We start from the raw sequence: 18,155 nt of genomic DNA, 5'->3' as shown, positions 1-18,155 counted from the left end.
AAAGAAAGAAAGAAAGAAAGAAAGAAAGAAAGAAAGAAAGAGAAAGAAAGAAAGAAAGAAAGAAAGAGGAAGGAAGAAGAAGAGGAGGAAGAGAAGAAGAAAAAGTCTTGTCATGAAAAAAAAAAAACAAACCTCTTTTTCCTCTTAAACATATTTTCTTCCTTCCTAGAACATGCACATGAATAGTAGAACTCCTGCTTCCATTAATTGGGAAGCATGGTGGTAGGTGTCTACCCACTGTGGATGACAGAAAAAAACATAGAAAGAACCTGATCACTGAGGACATGCCTGAACAAGTGCATCAGCTCCCACTTGTTTCAACTCACTATGTGGAAGAAATACATTGTTACTTCTTTAAGACACTATTTGCTTAAGTCTTCTGTTCTATATAGACAAATGTGTTACTGAAAATATAGATGTTAAATAGGCATATTCTTCTAAATGAAACTAAAACTGTTCTAAGATATCATTACATCACTATTTTCATATAACTAACTCCTATAATGTTAAAGTATACATACCACCTCCTGCAAATGGTCATTTTATAAATGTATATAATCTTTTAGAAGCTCGTTAAAATGAATAATTGCAAATATGTTTAAAATATTAAGGCCATTAGTTTTTCTTCAAAGAGTTGTGCATGTTTTCTTCACATATAGAGTAATCAAAAATAAAAACACTGTTTGACAATTTGTAAAACATTGTATTCAAAATCATACACTGAAAAAGTATCTTGTGTGTTGTAGGCTATAAATCTCTTTCAGAAACCAAATTCGTTGGGGCACCTGGGTGGCTCAGTGGGTTAAAACCTCTGCCTTCAGCTCGGGTCATGATCTCACTGTCCTGGAATCGAGTCCCACATCAGGCTCTCTGTTCAGCAGGGAACCTGCTTCCCCGCCCGCCTGCTTCTCTGCCTACTTCTGATCTCTATCTGTCAAATAAATAAATAAAATCTTTTAAAAATATATGTAATTGTTTGAACTTATAATAGTTAAGTAGTAACCTAATTTACTGTCTGAAACCATAACACTCAATCTTAAAGAATTTTGAGGCACAAATAGTCATCGTTAAATTCCTTTAGGCAATATAAATACTACTATGGAACAGGAAGAGGAAATCGATTTTAAAGATTAGAATCAGAGGCTCATTAAAATATTCCTTATGTATATGAGATATTCTTGTGGTCTACAAGAGTACCAGACTGAATGATAGGAAAAGTACTGAGGTCAAAAACTTGCAACACGGGGAACATGGTTTTGTAAATGACACATCTCCAGTTAAAATCAACTTCTGTTTAACATTAGGTCATATGCCAGAAAAAAACCCTTTCATACCATTTTCTTTTTCTAGAACTTTTTTTTTTTCATTTTTTTCTTTTTCTTTCTTTTTTTTTTTTTTTTTTTTTGAGAGAGAGACAGCAAGAGAGCAACTACAAGTAGGGAGAGTGGGAGAGGGAGAAGCAGGCCTCCCAATGAGCAGGGAGCCCGATGCGGGGCTTGATCCCAGGACCCTGGGATCATGACCTGAGCCAAAGGCAGACACTTAATAACTGAGCCACCCAGGTGCCCCCTTTTTCTAAAACTTTTTAATGTAATCTTACATTCATGGGAAAACTACCTTGGTATTTCATGGACTTATAAAATTATCTATATATTATCTACCTATAATTAATACTAAATTTGCCAGAATATGCATATTCCACACACCAGGAAATGTGTATATATTATAAAATGGGACAAAACATTTCTATCATATTCTCTGTAGCAGAGAGAAAATTTATTTCTTAAAGAATCTTTACTTTGGGGCGCCTGGGTGGCTCACTCATTTAAACGTCTGCTTTCAGCTCAGGTCATGATCCCAGGGTCCTAGGATCAAGCCGACGTTGGCTACTTGCTCAGGGGAGAGCCTGTTTCTCCCTTTCCCTCTGCCTGCAGCTTCTCCAGCTTATGCTCTCTCTCTCTCTTTCACTATCTCTCTCTTTCTCTGTGTGTCAAATAAAAAAACAAAATCTCTTAAAAAAAGGATTTTACTTTGTTTATTAAATTTTATTCCATTTAGCATGCCTAAAATAGGAATGATATTGACATTATAAAGACACAGACCTGAGTGCAATGTGAGATAATTTACTTCCTTTAGACCTTAAGAAAGAGAGAAAGAAAGGAAGGAAGGAGCGAAGGAAGGAAGGAAGGAAGGAAGGAGAGAGGAAGGGAGGGAGGAAGGGAGGAAATCACTGTGCTGGATCTTGACCAGGCCCAGTATAAGAAATAAAAGAAGTGATTTGTCCTTTTCTTGATGAAACTCAACAAACAAACAAACAAAAACAAACAAAAAAGGACTATAGGTGTTTTTGACAAATGGTGCCAAAACAACTAGCCATCCAAAAAAAAAAAAAAAACTAGACACAGACCCTAAACTCTTTATAAAAATTAGCTCAAATGGTTCAGAAACCTAAATATAATATGTAAAAATATAAAATTCCCAGAAGGTAACATAAGAGAAAATTTAGATGACTTTGGGTGTAGCAATGGCATTTTGGACACCAAAAAATCATCCAAAAAATAAATAATTGATACACTGGACTCCATTAAAATTAAAATTTCTGCTCTGAAAAAGACCATGTCAAGAATATAAAGACAGACACACAAACTTGGAGAAAATATTTGCAAAAGACACATCTGACAAAAGACTATCATCCAAAATATGCAAGGACTTTTGAATTTTAACCATAAGAAAACAACCCCATTAAAAATGGGCCAGAGACCTTAATAGGCACCTCACCAAAGGAGTTATGCAGATGGAAGATATCCACATGAAGACATGTTCCAGATCAAATGTCATTAGGGAAACACAAATTAAACCAACAATGAGTTACAACTATATACCTATTAGAATGGCCAGAATGCAGAATACAGACAATACCAAATACGGATGAGAATGAAGAGCAACAGAGACTATCATTGCTGGTATGAATGCAAAATAATACAGTCAGACAGACAGACAGTCTGGAAGTTTCTTACAAAACAAACATACTCTTATCATGTGATCCAGCAACTAAGCTCCTTGATATTTACCCAAATGAATTAAAAACCATGTTCACCTAAAAGCCTGCACACAAATATTTATAACAGATTTATTCATAATTGCATATATATATGGTTACATTCATATGATTCATATATATATTATTACAACTGTATGGCATTATGGAAAAGACAAAACTATGGAGACAATATAAAGATCAGTGGTTGCAGGGGAGGTGAGTAGTGGAATGAATAGGCAGACCACAGGGGATTTCTAGGGCAGTGGAAACACTCTGTATGATACTAAAATTAAGGATACATGTCATTATAATTTGTTCAGACTCACAGAATGTACAACATCAACAGTAAGTCTCAGGGTAAACTATGGAGCTTGGTGATAATTATGTGTCAAGGCAGGTTCATCAGTTGTCACAAATGTACCACTCTGGTGGGGAATGTTGGTAACAGGGGAGACTGTGCATGCATGGGGACAAGGATATATGGGAAATCTCTGTACCTTCCTCTGAATTTTGCTATGGACGTAGAACTGCTCTGAGAAATAAATTGTTAATAAAAATAAAAATTTTAAAACTCTTATCGTATCTTAGCCTCTGTTTTACTGTTCAGAAATGTGTTTCCTTCAATATAGGTAATTTTTATTAAAAGTTTTGTACTAATTATGAGTCAGGGTTCAAACAGAGAAGCAGAACCTATAGAGAAGAAAGGGGAAAAGAGAGAGAGAGAAAGACAGACAGGTAAAGAGGGAGAGAGAAATAGAAACAGAGACAGAGACAGAAATTGATTATAAAAATTGGCTAACACAACTGTAGGGTCTGGCTAGGCAAGTCCTAAATCCACAGTCCTTAGTTCACAAAGCAAACAAGGGAAGATTCCTAGAAGACTGGATGGAACCCACAAGCATGGACTGGAGATGTCATCTAGAGGCTGAATTCAATCTCTGTTTCTCTCCTCTCCTCTCTCTTTGTGTGTGTGTGCGTGTGTGTGTGTGTATGTGTTTGTGTGTGTGTGTGTGTGTGTTTGTCTCTCTCTCTTTCTCTCTCTCCCCCTCTGTCCCTCTCTATTGGTGAAATGGAAATCTTTTAAGGCTTCCTGACTAACTAATTGTATCCCATCCAAGATATTCTATCCCTAAGGTGTACTGTTTAATTATATCTACACAGTACCTAAAATTTTGATTAAAACTTTTGGGGATTATAAGTCAGTCTAGTGAACTTTACATAGCAAACACAACCAAGATGATGTGCTTTTTTATATATTCCAGAGTTATTCTGAAATATATAAATGGAATCAATTATCTAAAATTTTAATTAAGCATCAACATTAATGATGAAATTGAAAAACATTTGAGAGAAAAATTAAAAAAAAAAACTGGTAAGAGTTTCATAGTTGGGAAAAGAGGTATGCAAAATAATGAGGCTGGAGGTCCACAAATATGTTAAATTTGGCCATATTGTCAAAGTACACAGGATCATGAAGATCACTATGGCTATGTCTAAAATTTTTTCCCCTAATATGTTGGCACTTCATATAGGGTCAGAAATTCTAATTTTCTCTTCAAGGCAGATCATTTTTTTTTTCAAATCCATTAAGAAATTAATTTTACTAAGTGCACAGCAGGGGATACTAAAGAAGTCTGTAATGATTAATGTTACATAAGTGATACCTTTTATGGAGCAATGGGAATAAAAGACATACAAATGTACATACACGTCTTTTGAATACAAAACACAAGAAAATATCATTTAGTCTCCTATAACACCCTTACATTCATCTCCCAATTTCCCCTATCAGATTTAGACAAACAGGGGCTAGAGAATTTTGGAGCTCTACTCTATTTTCCATATTCATAAGAAACATGTAAGAGCAAGCAGGAACAGATGGGTTTTTCGTTTGTTTGTTTGTTTGGTTGGTTTTTTCTCACAGAAGGACCAAAATGCATAAAATTTTAGTCTATGATGTTAATTTTTCAGGTATATGAGCCTTAGTTGACAATGTTCATTGTTTTTATCACATCACTAGGTCTCTGCTTTTCCTATTACTGAGAGCAATGAGGATCCAGTCTTTATCATCACCTTGGTCTCAGTTTGACAGAGTACACTGCAAAGAGAGATTCCAAGAAGTAGATATGCTTATTCTTAACAAAGTTTTTTAGACTGCTCCTCTTTCCTTTTTAATAGTTTTTTTTTTTTTTTTGCTTTTGAAAGTAGCATTCATCTTACTGAAGTTCAGAAATGCTTTCAATATGCATTTCTTGCATAAAAGAGGACCTGAAAATTAAAGTTATTCCAAATAGATTGCCTATTTTGTGTGAACTCAGTTATTTTCCATAATAATGAAAATAACAGTCAATGAAACTACTCTACCCACTAAACCTCATTTTGTTAGATTGGGCCTGTGATTTTTGTCCTAATTTTGTTGACCCAAAATATGTTTCTGGATCCATCCAGTGTCACCTAAGTGACTATATGCTTTGATACGTGCAAAGAGACCATAAATGATAATGTTTGGTTGGCCTCTACTCAAATGTGAGGGATGATTAGAAACTTAAGAGTATTCAGTAGGGAAGAAGAAAATAGAATAATAGTGAGTAGAAGCTCCTGGATGGCTCAGTCAGTAAGCAGCAGCTTTTGGCTCAGGTCATGATCTCGGTGTCCTGGGATGGAGCCCCAGGTGTCTGGATCCCTGCTTAAAAGGGAGTCAACTTCAACCTCTGCCCCCCTCCAACTTGTACAAGTCTCTCTCTTTCTCTCAAATATATAAATAAAATCAAGAAGAAGAAGAAGAAGAGAGGAGGAGGAGGAGGAGGAAGAGGAGGGGGAGGAGGAGGAGGGGGAGGGGGAGGGGGAAGAGGAGGGAAAGGGGGAGGGAGGAGGATAGTAGTGACTAAAAGACCAGTAGAAAAATCTTTGCTTTTACTTGTCTTTGGAAATACATTTGTGTACATAGTCCTATGGGCAGACCTACTGAACTTCTAGTTTAACTCTTCCTGGCGCAATCAATTCCATCTTGTATCTGATGTCCAGTTATAGTAATTCATAATGCTTTCAACTACTTTCTTTTTTTATATAAAATGTGTATTTCCTAAAAATAAAAAAATTGTAGTTCAAATTTTTATTTCCATTTACTCAGTTATTGGATGTCTAATACTTTAATATACTAATTCAGAGAAATGTGATTTCTCCAAAATGATATGATTTCTAAAATGTTTACTTAACATCATTCATGTTTCAGTTATGTAAAAATATGTTTTTTGGCTGATACAAGGGGGGAGAGTGTTGAAATTGAGGAAAGATAAATAAGAGATACAGAAATAACAGAAAGTATATATAGAAAGTAAGTTGAACCAATACTCCTATGGACATATAGGAAAGTTGTTTAAGATATTTTTCAATATCTGCCTGATGTCATTATAGAACTAAGAAGATTATGAATGATTATGGGTACAAAACCTAGACAAAAGACTAAGACACCTAGAGAGGTGAGTCCAATATGCAGGGGACTTTTACCCCTAAGTATATTTGCTTGATCTGGAAAAGTTGGTGTGAGTCTAAGAAATTTAGGGGCATATTTGAAAATTTTGTGGGATAAGAGTAAATAAATTAAAGACCAGGTTTATCAACAGAGAGTGTTTGTAACAACTCCCACTTATGCTCTGGTTTGAGAGCTCAAATGCATATATTTTAAAGGTGAGAATGATCTGAAAGAGAAATGGTCCTTTTAGAAACTAAATTTCAGCTTCAAATGATCGTAGTATTTTAAATTGGATTAAAATTATCCCCAAATTCTATCCTCTCAGCCATTTCCCAAGTGGAAACAAAAATTCTCTCTGGAGATAATAACATAATAATAGGCCTCAAATTATTTCACTGATTTTGCATAAGTAATGTCCAGCATTCACTCAAAATTAATTAGGCATGAAAGGAGACAAGACTACATGAATAAACAAAGAAGCAAACAAACAAACAAACAAACTGCATGAAGAGAGAACAACAAAGAGAACAAGAGAAAAAAAGACACAGAGAAAGAGCCACTTTAAAAAAAAAAAAAGACCTATAGAATTCCATATATTGTAGTCTATATCTGAAGCCCAGACTTTCAATTAACTATCTTTAATATACTTAAAACAAAATGAAAGATGAGGAGCATGGGTGGCTCCATTGTTTAAGTGTCTGACTTGATTTTGGCTCATGTCATGACCCCAGGGTTGTAATATAGAGCCCCACATTATGCTCTGTGCTCAGTGGGGAGTCTGCATGAGATTTTTTTCTCACCCTCTTTCTGTGTCTCCCCCCCCAACTCTCTCTCTCTCTCTCTCTCTTTAAAATAAATAAATCTTTAAAACAAGAAAGACTTCAAAATGTCACAGAATATAAAAGTTGTAAGAAAGAAAAAAAAAATAAAGAACTTAAAGACACCATAATCAAAGCCAAGATCACAGTGTATAATTCTAATAGATGACTAAACACAACTAAAGAGAGAATCAGTAAACTGAAAGACAGTATCAGGAAAAAAAATAAATGTCCAAACTGAACCACAGAGAGATGAAAGTGCATAACACAGAAGACAAATTAAGGGATTGTGGCATTTTGAATGAAGAGCTGTAAGTCATGAGGGGTTCTGCTCTATGAATATATAGAAGAAGGATTTTCCAAGCAGAAGGAAGAGAAAATTAAAATTCCCTGAGTTAATTCTTAGGGGAAAGCTATGAAACCATTAATCTGGATGAGTTTGGTGATGGGGTGTTTTCATATTGAAATATGATTGAGAAAGTGGAATCCTGTATATGTCTAATACAAAAGAATCAGGGAAATAAAAAGTTACAGAGGGAAAGGAGACACAGAGAAAGGAGATATAGAAGTAAAGGCCAAATAAATAAAATAATAACCAAGAAATTTTTGCGTCCTGAAACCAAAAAAAAAGGTTGAAATAGAAGAGAATTTTAAGTCCTGATGTGTCCAGGGAGAGAAGAAGCTTTAGGTGTTACCACTGGCTTCAGGAAAGCAGAGGTGATTTGCAATGGTTACAAGGGCTGTTTGACATGTATGAAAGCCCTCTGGAGTTTTTCAGGGAGAATGTGAGAAGAGCACAGAGTTACTGAAGATATATTTTTTTTGTAGTATTTTACTATGAAGGACAAGGGAGAATTGTGTGGTAGCTGAAAGTCATAACAAAGCCAATTGATTTTTAAGGTGATATAAATGCAATTCAGTGAATAGTCTTAAGAGAAAAATCCAGTAGAGGGGGAAAATTAATCTATTATAAAAAGGGAGGGGAGCCTGGGTGACTCAGTAGGTTAAGTGTCTGCTTTTAGTTCAGTTCACGATCCCAGGGTCCTGGGAATGAGCCCCATGTCTCAGCTCTCTGCTCATCAGGGAGCTTGCTTCTCCATCTCCTTCTGTCCCCACTCCTGCTCTATCTCTGCTCCCTCTATCTCTCTCTCAAATAAATAAATAAAATCTTTAAAAAAATATGGAAAATCGCTTAATCTCCTTGAGTAACTGAAAGGGATTAGAATCAAGAACACAGAGGGGTGTGTTGGCCTTGCTAGAAGCACAGAGAGTGAATCCATATTATCAGGAGAAAACATAAATTATATTAGCACAATTGCAAGCAAGTAGGTAATATTGTTGTTAAGGGTTTTATCGAGGTTATACTCCAATTGTTCCATTTTCTCAATGAAATAGAAAATTAAGTAATCAGTGGATAAGATAGATGGGGGGAGTGGGAGTTCTGGAGATTTAAACAGAGAGGATGCACCAGAGAATAGTTTTCTTGGCATGTGTGAGTCTGAACGAACGAGGAAAATATTGTGTGATTGTCAGGACATTGAAGACTAGATTGAAAACCTGAATTTAATAAGAACAGTCAGTTAATTGTGTCTCTTTTTGTCACGTTCAGCCACATGGCTTCTGGTGTAGATGCAGAGTGGATAAGTTAGATTTAAGTGAAGTTGAGGGTTAGCCAAAGACAAAACTAGAGATAGGATAAGAGAAGTGAGGTGGAGATGCAAGAAAATGCTCATTATAATTGGACTTTAAGCTTCCTTAGGGAAGAAGTGGAGCAATGATGGGGGTGAGGAAGTGCACAATCAAGTCTATAAATTCTAACTTCTGGTGGGACATATTTATTTATATCAGAACAAGGAAAACCTCTGGAGTGGAATCTGATGGTGACCAAAAAGCAGGATGTTCTTGCAGTTACTGATATTGACAATATCTAAAACATGATTGGGAGTTGAGAGTTTGAGGAATGAAGAACAGGATCATTGAAAGGGAGCTTATATGCAAGAGAGGCTACAGGGTGTTGGAAGGGTCATACATGTTATGTGTACATCACCGAGAAGGACCATAGGAGTAAGAGTGTCAATAAGATAGTAAACTTCAGTTAGTGCAGTTCACTGAAATCCATTTTTAATGGAAGATATAGGGTTTATCATTATTTTATTTATCATTATATAACTGCATTCTATTTCATTTAGTCTAAACTTTTAAATATAACCAAAGGAAAGGAAAGGAAAATGGTCATAATTAAGATGGTAGCCTGAAGGCAGTATGTTTTACCGAATCTGTTTACCAGTAGATAACGTGTTTTCACTTGTTGGAGTTGCCTAAAACATGTAAAAAATTAGAAAATTTAGTATTTAAAAATCAATTAAAATAATAATAGTAGTTATTATTTGCAAAGATTTTTATTACATGTTTGCAATAAACTTATGAGGTAAATATTGTTATGTTTGATTGTTGGGAAACTGAGGTACAGGGAGTTTAAATAGTTATTCAAGGTTAAAGAACTAGCAAGTAAAAGAGCAGACTGACTGACTCCTGAGATCTTACTCTGTACCCCATGACCAGTACAGAGTGCATTTTAATAGACTTTACACAGACTATTTTTCTCCTAGTGTGCTTTTCCATTTCAAATTTCTTTGATTTTTCAAATTCATTACATTCTTTCAAATGGTATCCTTTATTTGTCTGTCCTTAAATGAAATCATTTTATAGGATATATTATCAATTATGAAGGTGATGAATTGCTGCATTACTTTACAAAGAGCTGTTTCAGCAAGCTGTCGAGTATAAAGGTTCTTCAAAAAGCACTAAGGTCATGATTTGACTTGTCACAGCCCTAACAAGGACTCTTCCTTTGCTGGTGATGCAATTAGTTGTCAGTTCTCGTCAAATGTTGTTGCTTCATAATTAATTCAAGACAAATATTGAGTTGCATGGAAGCTCATTTTAAACAGGATTCCAAGGGTCTTTTGAGACTTATTAATTGAATTGTAGGTGGGCAAAATTGGATGTGTACTAGGTATTCCACAACATATTTAAGTATCGTTCATGAAGAATACTATATAAGACAGAGGAAATATTATAAAAATCTGTTTAATTAAAACCAAATATACTTACCAGTATACTTGGTGCATGCCAACATACTTGGGAGTATATTAAGAAGTAAACACAAAACTTAAAGTACCCATGTATTATCAAGGATTTCTTATTTGCTCTTTCCTGTGCACAAATTTCTTCCTGGCATTTTTTTTTTTTTTTCATGTCTGCCTCCTTATCATCATTTAGATATAACATTTAGTTCTCATTCCTAGGAAGATTTTCTTACCTCCTTACCTAAAATAACATTCCTTTCTCCCATTATGCTTTATTACAGGGCTGTTCATTTCATTCATTATGTACTGTTTCCTTCATTATGGAATGAATGTGTTCCCCCCAAATTCATATGTTGAAATCCTAACCCTCAAAAGGAGAGAATTAGGAAGTGGGGCCTTTGAGAGGTGATTAGATTGTGGGAGCAGTGCCTCATGGGTGAAATTAATGCCCTTAGAAGAAGAGATACCAGAGAACTCCCTCACCTTTTCCACAATGAACCAAGAGTGGGAGTAGGTTCTCGCCAGACACTGAATTGGTCTGTCCTTGAAATACGGACTTCCCAGCCTCCAGAACTATAAGAAATAAGTGTTTGTTGTTTAGGCCACCTAGACTATGTTATTTTTGTTACAGGAGCCTGAACATACATGTACAACCAAAAATTATATGTATTCTTTTATATCTTCCCAGACCCCACTGAAAGAAGGGATTAGAAGGTATCATTGAGCATTATAGTTAATTATAGTTAACTCTGGCACAGAGTAGGTAGTTCAGAAATTGTGAACAATCTATGGTTTGCTGCATATTGCTATAAAATCATTTAAAAAACAACCATTCCCTGTTTCTAAAGTCTTTTCCAAAGAAAAATCTTTTACCACTTTTAACAAATGGCCAATAGAAAACTCATTTTAGGTTCAGTCAGTATTGCTTTGTGAAATCTTTTGTTTGAAAATATCTCACATAGTTTAAAGAAAAATGTTTTCTTTTTATAAATTTATATATTCTGACTGCATTCTTCTTGTTTTTAATATGCTTAGCTAAGCCTGAAAAATAGGCAAAGACAAATGCAGATCCAGTTTTGTGAGCACTGAAGCTTGTATCAATTCAGGGGTAAGGAGACTCTTTATAAAAAAGAATGGAAAATTATAAATGCAAAACCAGTAATAAAATGAATAGATTGTGAAGGTATATAACAACAAATTAAAATTAAAAGCTAGCAAATATTTTACATCATCAAACTGAGAAAAACACACTTTTATTAATTAATCCCTGGCACATTTCTATAACACTTTTCTTCTAATTGTTTTGGTTGAATATTCCTTGACTATTCCTTGAAAATTTGTAATATTTTCTACAGAGAGGATAGAAAGGTAATTAAAAATTTACTGTAGAAGATTTTAAGAATTTTTATTTTTTATAATTTCTATTTCCCATTATTTATAAATTCAAGTATATTCTAGAATTTTTTTCAAATTTGAGAAAACTGCTGAGTGTCTTTTGCATATAAGCTGTAGAACTTCAAGACACTTCACATTTTCCTCTATAGTATCTATCCTTAAGCACTGTTCAAATTGATAAAAACTGTTATCCCATTTGTCACTACTGTCCTGGTCTTAATGTTATATTGTGATTTTTATGTTATCCTGGTCCATATCAGTATTTCATGCCACATCAGCAAGAAATTTAAATATTTTTCCAATATGGTTATACGATTTATGCCACTTCATTAATTGGACTATCAAACAACACAAAAGCCTATTAATTACTCATGTTCAAAACTTATCTCTTCCTTTACATGAGTTACTACTTTTGGTGTGATCTGAAATCATTACAATTAGCTCCTTCGTGTCAGAATTATTTGAATTTATTATTGTTTTGCCTTGCATTAATTTATGTACATTTTCTCTCATCTCTTTACTACGTAAATTTAATATTCATGTGTATTTTCAATTCAGGAACTTGTGGTTTCTTACTTATTTTATTAAAACTTTCCCAATGAGATTTATTCAAATTGTAGGTTTCTCAGACTGTTCACCTTTTCATGATGCTGGGTCCACTTTCTCCAAATAAGGAAGGACATTATAGAGGAAACTCATAATGCAAAGAGGCAGTAATCTTAACTAATTTTGGTTAAAGTATGTAATTTTTATTTTTTAATTATGCAGAATGTATATGACCACATGAGTACACTGTCGGGTCCTCTTTGAGAGCATTGGATATGAAAGGCCTGTGGCTTAGGAGCTTTATCACCTCCATGGTCTGACTGTCCTCTGGTCAAAAGTAAAACTAAGAATATCATCTCCCTCAGTAAGTGTGTTTGATGACTATGTGTTGGCTATTTTTATTTTTCCTCTTTTGTCCGTCCTGGATGAAACTCCCTTTCTGCCTGTCACATTGTTTTTGCTTTAAGTAATTTATTTAAGTTAATAAAATCAAGGTCAGAGTTAAGTAGAATATGATTCTTGCTTTCCATAGTTGGTGTACCAGTGGAGACATAAACGTAAATAGAAGAAAGTCCAAATTCCAGAAAGAACAATCAGTAATATCCAATGTCACAAAGATGTCAAATAAATAAGACTTAAAATTATCTAAGAAGTTCCAAATCGGAAGGTCAATAGGATTTCCTGTGTGATGGTGTGACTAAAGCCACTGGGCAGTAGACAGAAAACTTAATGGGGAGGTGAGATTTTGGAGACAGGAATTATAGCATAATACTCCGAGGAAGCAAACTTCTGAGAGGAAAGAATAGAGCTAGCAGTGGGATAGGAAAACAATGAATGTTTGAGGGAGAGCATATTAAGTTTAGAGATGTTGAACCAAGAGGGAAAGATAAATTAGAGGCAAACATAAGGATTAAGTGAACAAAGTGACAAGCAGTAAGTAGACTGGATCCAGAAAACAATGAGGGGATTAGCTTTAGATAGGTGATTTGATATACATACACATTGTGAATTAATTACCATGACCAAATTAAATAATGAGATTTTACATTCTTTTTTCATAGTAAGTCAGTGAACTCTGGTGTGTATTTCACACATCTAGTATATTTCAATTTAAATTAGTCACATTTCGTGTGCTCAGTAGACAATATGGCTAGTGGTTGCCATATAAGATAGTGAATATCTAGTTAAATATAGAGTTGGTGATGGTTTGGTTCTCATTGAAAGACATGATATGGAGGTAATTGAGTGTAACAGTAAGACAGTTATTGAAATTATATAATATAAAGCCGATTGTGTCCATAGGACAAAAGGTGAAGATAAATGGACTATGAATGGAACTTTGAATTATGTCAAAGCACAAATTCCGTGGGATTAAAACATAAGAGTTTGTGATCAGATATTACCTGAAGCATGATTGGAAACAGAAGTTATTATGGACAGAAGTACAATTCGGTAGCAATAGGGGACAGGAAAACGAGAGCTGTTGTCATGAACAAGAAGGCTGTTACCAAAGTCCTCAAAGAAGGTAGGTGGTTTTGAGTGACTCTCGGGTAAAAGTTGAAAGCAGTAGACTCCAGAAGATGACTGCTAGAATCCATGACACTCAAAATAGAAGACTTTAGCACAGGGTGAAATGATTAATCTTTTACAAGTGTTAATGTGGGTTCTAGAGATGAGTAAGAAGATTCATCAATATGACAAGGGAGAGTGAGGAGAAAGAGGGCAAATGTAACAGTGGGGAAAGTATTAGAGTAGAGTAGAAGGCAGCTGGAACATCAGGGTAAGTCCTTGTTTTCCAAATTACAAAGGTAAAGCATATATGTTGCTGAATTAGAAGATGGGACTAACTGTGAAGGAGAATATTTCCTCAAATAAACTGACATTGCCTCCCTACCTTAATCTTTTAACATCATATGGTTCTTCCCAAGAGCAGAGTGACTCTTGGATAGCCAAGATGAACTACTTAAGTTTGACAAGCTTTATCAAGACAATGCTTTCCTGGAGCTCACAGTATTATTTATTATATTTGATGTCACTTTTCAGGTTACCTATTTCGGAAGCTTCTTTAAAGGGATGAGGGAGAAAATAAAGGAGACCCCAGCTGAGTCATGGTCCTCAAAACAGTACATCTGAGACTTCATAAGAGAATATTAATTTTTAAATCTTCTTAAATTTTTAAAAAAGAAAGAATAAAAGTCAGCATCTAGGTTGGAATATTTTGTTTATTTTGCCTAACAAAGACTGAACTAGTTGCAAAAACAATCTTAAATTATTCATTCAACTTGGTCATTATTCAATATTTATTCAACAAAACTTTGCTGTATTTTAGCTGGTTCTCAGGCACATTACAAGTTTCTTTAGAGAGTGATAAAAAAAGATGAAATTTCTCATGAAGTTTTTCTAGTTAAAGCAGGACACTGATAATTAACTAAGGAGTTAAAATAGAGTGTGGAGGTACATTCCAGTGCCCCCCAAACCTGACTTATGTTTGAGAGACTGGGGGAGATAGAATATCATCCCAGCCAACCTATTGCTATCCCCCAACTAACCAAGACTCAACAGTGCTAACCAAATATAACAACAAAGGGAACTATCCAACACATTGGTAGAGCAAAAGTGCAAAATGTTCCCTCCCAACAGATTTTATTTATTTTTTTCTAAAAAAATTCACTTCCTATAGTAATCATCACATCCTTCCCTCTCAAAAGTTTAGTCTCTCCTCTCTTCCTTCCTCCATATATATTCTCAAAATCCAGTAGTGCTCACATTCCTTTCTGTGAGGCAATTATAAGCTAAGAGAAGTAGTTTTCCTACTTGACTGCCCATTTGAATCACCTGGGACACTTTAAAAATATCCTTTGCCCAAGACACACCCAGACCAATCGAATCAGAACCATCAGTTTTGTTGTGTTTGTTTTTCCGGCTCCCCAGATGCTTCCAATCTGCAGTCAAGATTGAAAGCCACTGCCACAGAGATTCAACAACCCAAAAAAGATAATAACTCCAGGGGCACCTGGGTGGCTCAGTGGGTTAAAGCCTCTGCCTTCGGCTCAGGTCATGATCTCAGGGTCCTGGGATCGAGCCCCACATCGGGCTCTCTGCTCAGCAAGGAGCCTGCTTCCTCCTCTCTCTCTGCCTGCCTCCCTGCCTACTTGTGATCTCTGTCTGTCAGATAAATAAATAAAAATCTTAAAAAAATAATAATTCCAACCATTTCTTATGTTTCAAGCATGATGTCTAAAAAGACCTTAAATTCATGGCTCCTCCCAAGCAATCCAGGTCAAACATGGTGGAGTTCTGAATGCAAATAGGTAAGGAAGATGGTCTCAACAGATTTGAGACTAGGTGAAATCAAAGTTGGTCCTGTGGTTTCTGGTCTGGGCAGGCAATGGAGAATGTAAGTGTAGCTAGTTACAAATAATCTGTATTATATGTAATGATATCTGTATGTTGGTATTAACTAAAGGTCACTAGAGTATTTAACATGGATGTGACCAGGTAGTTTTAGAAATTTAGGGTGTTTTTTTTAATAAGAATGCAATTGTATTATTTTTGAGATGAAAGCAATCAAAATTCATGAGATGCTAACAGAGGATCATCAACTCTAATTGAGAAGTTTTCTAAATGATGATATTCAAATTAAGAGAATATTACATAGCAACATGCTTTATTTGGGTAGAGATTAAGAGTAGACCATGGAATAGAGAGGTCATGTTCTTCTTTAAAAGATACCCCTGTCTTGCAATAGATTCCACATTCTTCTCACCATCAAATCTTCCAATCTCAGTAGTGTTCTGAAAACAATAATGTTTTTCTCTAAGCATATTTAGTGGGAGTTTTAAACAAAAGGGAAATAAAAGTAATTATTATTTTATAATTGAAGAGGCCTGAATGAGTACTTCCACCCTTCTATCAGTCTCTTACCAGAATTCAATAACACAAAACACTTGCCTCAAATTTCCTCACACTATAATTTTATGTACTTTTCTTTATAATTCCCCAAGATGTCTTAGAATTTCCACCATTTTTTTTACATACCCTTTATGTTATTCTTACCAGTAGAGTTGTAAAATAAAGTAATTCTTAAGCTTCTATCCATTGAGGATTTCCTCGTCTGGGGCATAAATATAGTGCTGTGGATTTGGCTTTGCAAACAATGCATGTGTCATAATTTATAATTCTTTGTTGGCTTTGGTTTGACATAAAAATAGAGCAAAAGGCACACTCAGAGTTCTTTTACCTTTTGTACCAGGCATGCAATGTTCTCCAAGAAGACAAATGACTGGATTACATTTTGGTTATTAAAGTGAGGTTTATTATGCTGTTCAACAAAAGTGCATTTAATAGCATTTTCATTATATTCAAATCATTTCCAGAGTTACACACTTAAAAAGTAAATGAAGTGTAGTTCTGTAGAGAATTACTCCTGTGTGAATTCAGGCAAAGTAAGAATAGTATATTATTCTTAATGGAAAATCCCAAATACATATTTGAGTTATAAATATATGTAAAGATGAATGATATGTTTTTCAAGCATATTTTACTGTGAAGTTAAAGGTGGTTAAGGCAAAAATTCTTAAAGAAGTTTGAAAATTTCTTATGGAAAATGGGTGCACACTGTTCTATTTCTGCAGCCTTATTGCAGTCCATCCCTCAAGTGACAATGTTTACCCCACCGAAGACCTGATTTTTGTGTGTCTTGATGTCCATGTGCTGAGTAATTGTATTTCTCCTGCTCCCCTTGGAAAACATGAGCCCTTTCTGCTACCAGAAAGTGCCCCAAGTGCATTTACATACATATTTTTTTCTCTTACTACTTGCCCTTATTCTTTTGGAGTAGGTGAAATCCGTTTAAATAACTATGTCCTAACAAGCCTGGTGACCAAACAATGTACGGAATAGAGAGATATCATGAGAAAGAAAAGTAAATATATTTTACTGCTTGCATTATATAAATTACAATATTTATCATATAAAGGTGGTAATGATATGAAAGGGGAGTTAATTTTGTATCCTGAAATAAAGGAATGATCAAAAGTTAATCTAAAATTAGCAGATTGCTTGTAATCTTCCAATTCGTACAATTTAAAAATCACTTCATAATTAAGTGAAAGGACTATTAACTTTTTACCCTATTATTTAATTCCTGCTGACAGAATGTGTTGCTCTATAATATCCATCAGTAGCTTCTGCTTTTAATTATAGCTGCACATTTGTGAGTAAATGTAAATTTATGGGATTATTTGACAATTTTAGTTTTTCTCCATTCTAGTCTCCTGCATTAGACATGTAAACCTGTATTGATTTATAATCTGAAATAAATTAGGTCAGGCTAAATAGAATATAGGTGGTTGGTCAGAAACAAACTAAAACAAATATTGAAAACATGACACACAACACTCTTCTTTATATCAACAATGTCCTCAAACACCAGCTGTTTATAACTGTGAAACTGGCAAGACTATTGAAAATGTGTTTTCAGAAGCTGAGTCTCTTAAGAAATCTCATTGCATTCTTTTATTTTGAAAAGAGACTCTATTAAAGAATTGAGCATGGTGTATTTTGTGGTAAACACATATTTGGTCAAAGAACAATATTTATAATATTGTTGGAATCCAAGCCCATTGGAATTAAATTGTATTTAAAAGTCTTCAAAAATTTAACAAATATTTGTTGAAATTAACTTCAGCTATGTTTTTTTCTTTAATTCTCAAACTAATTTTAAAACTTTAATCAGATATGCCTATAAAAATTATATCTATGGCATGAATTTTAAGTGATTGTAACTTAGGCCT

Source organism: Lontra canadensis, unplaced genomic scaffold, assembly GCF_010015895.1.
Source record: "Lontra canadensis isolate GAN:19392208 unplaced genomic scaffold, GSC_riverotter_1.0 scaffold44, whole genome shotgun sequence".
Classification (NCBI taxonomy): Eukaryota; Metazoa; Chordata; class Mammalia; order Carnivora; family Mustelidae; genus Lontra; species Lontra canadensis.
Note: the sequence above shows the minus strand (reverse complement) of the source record.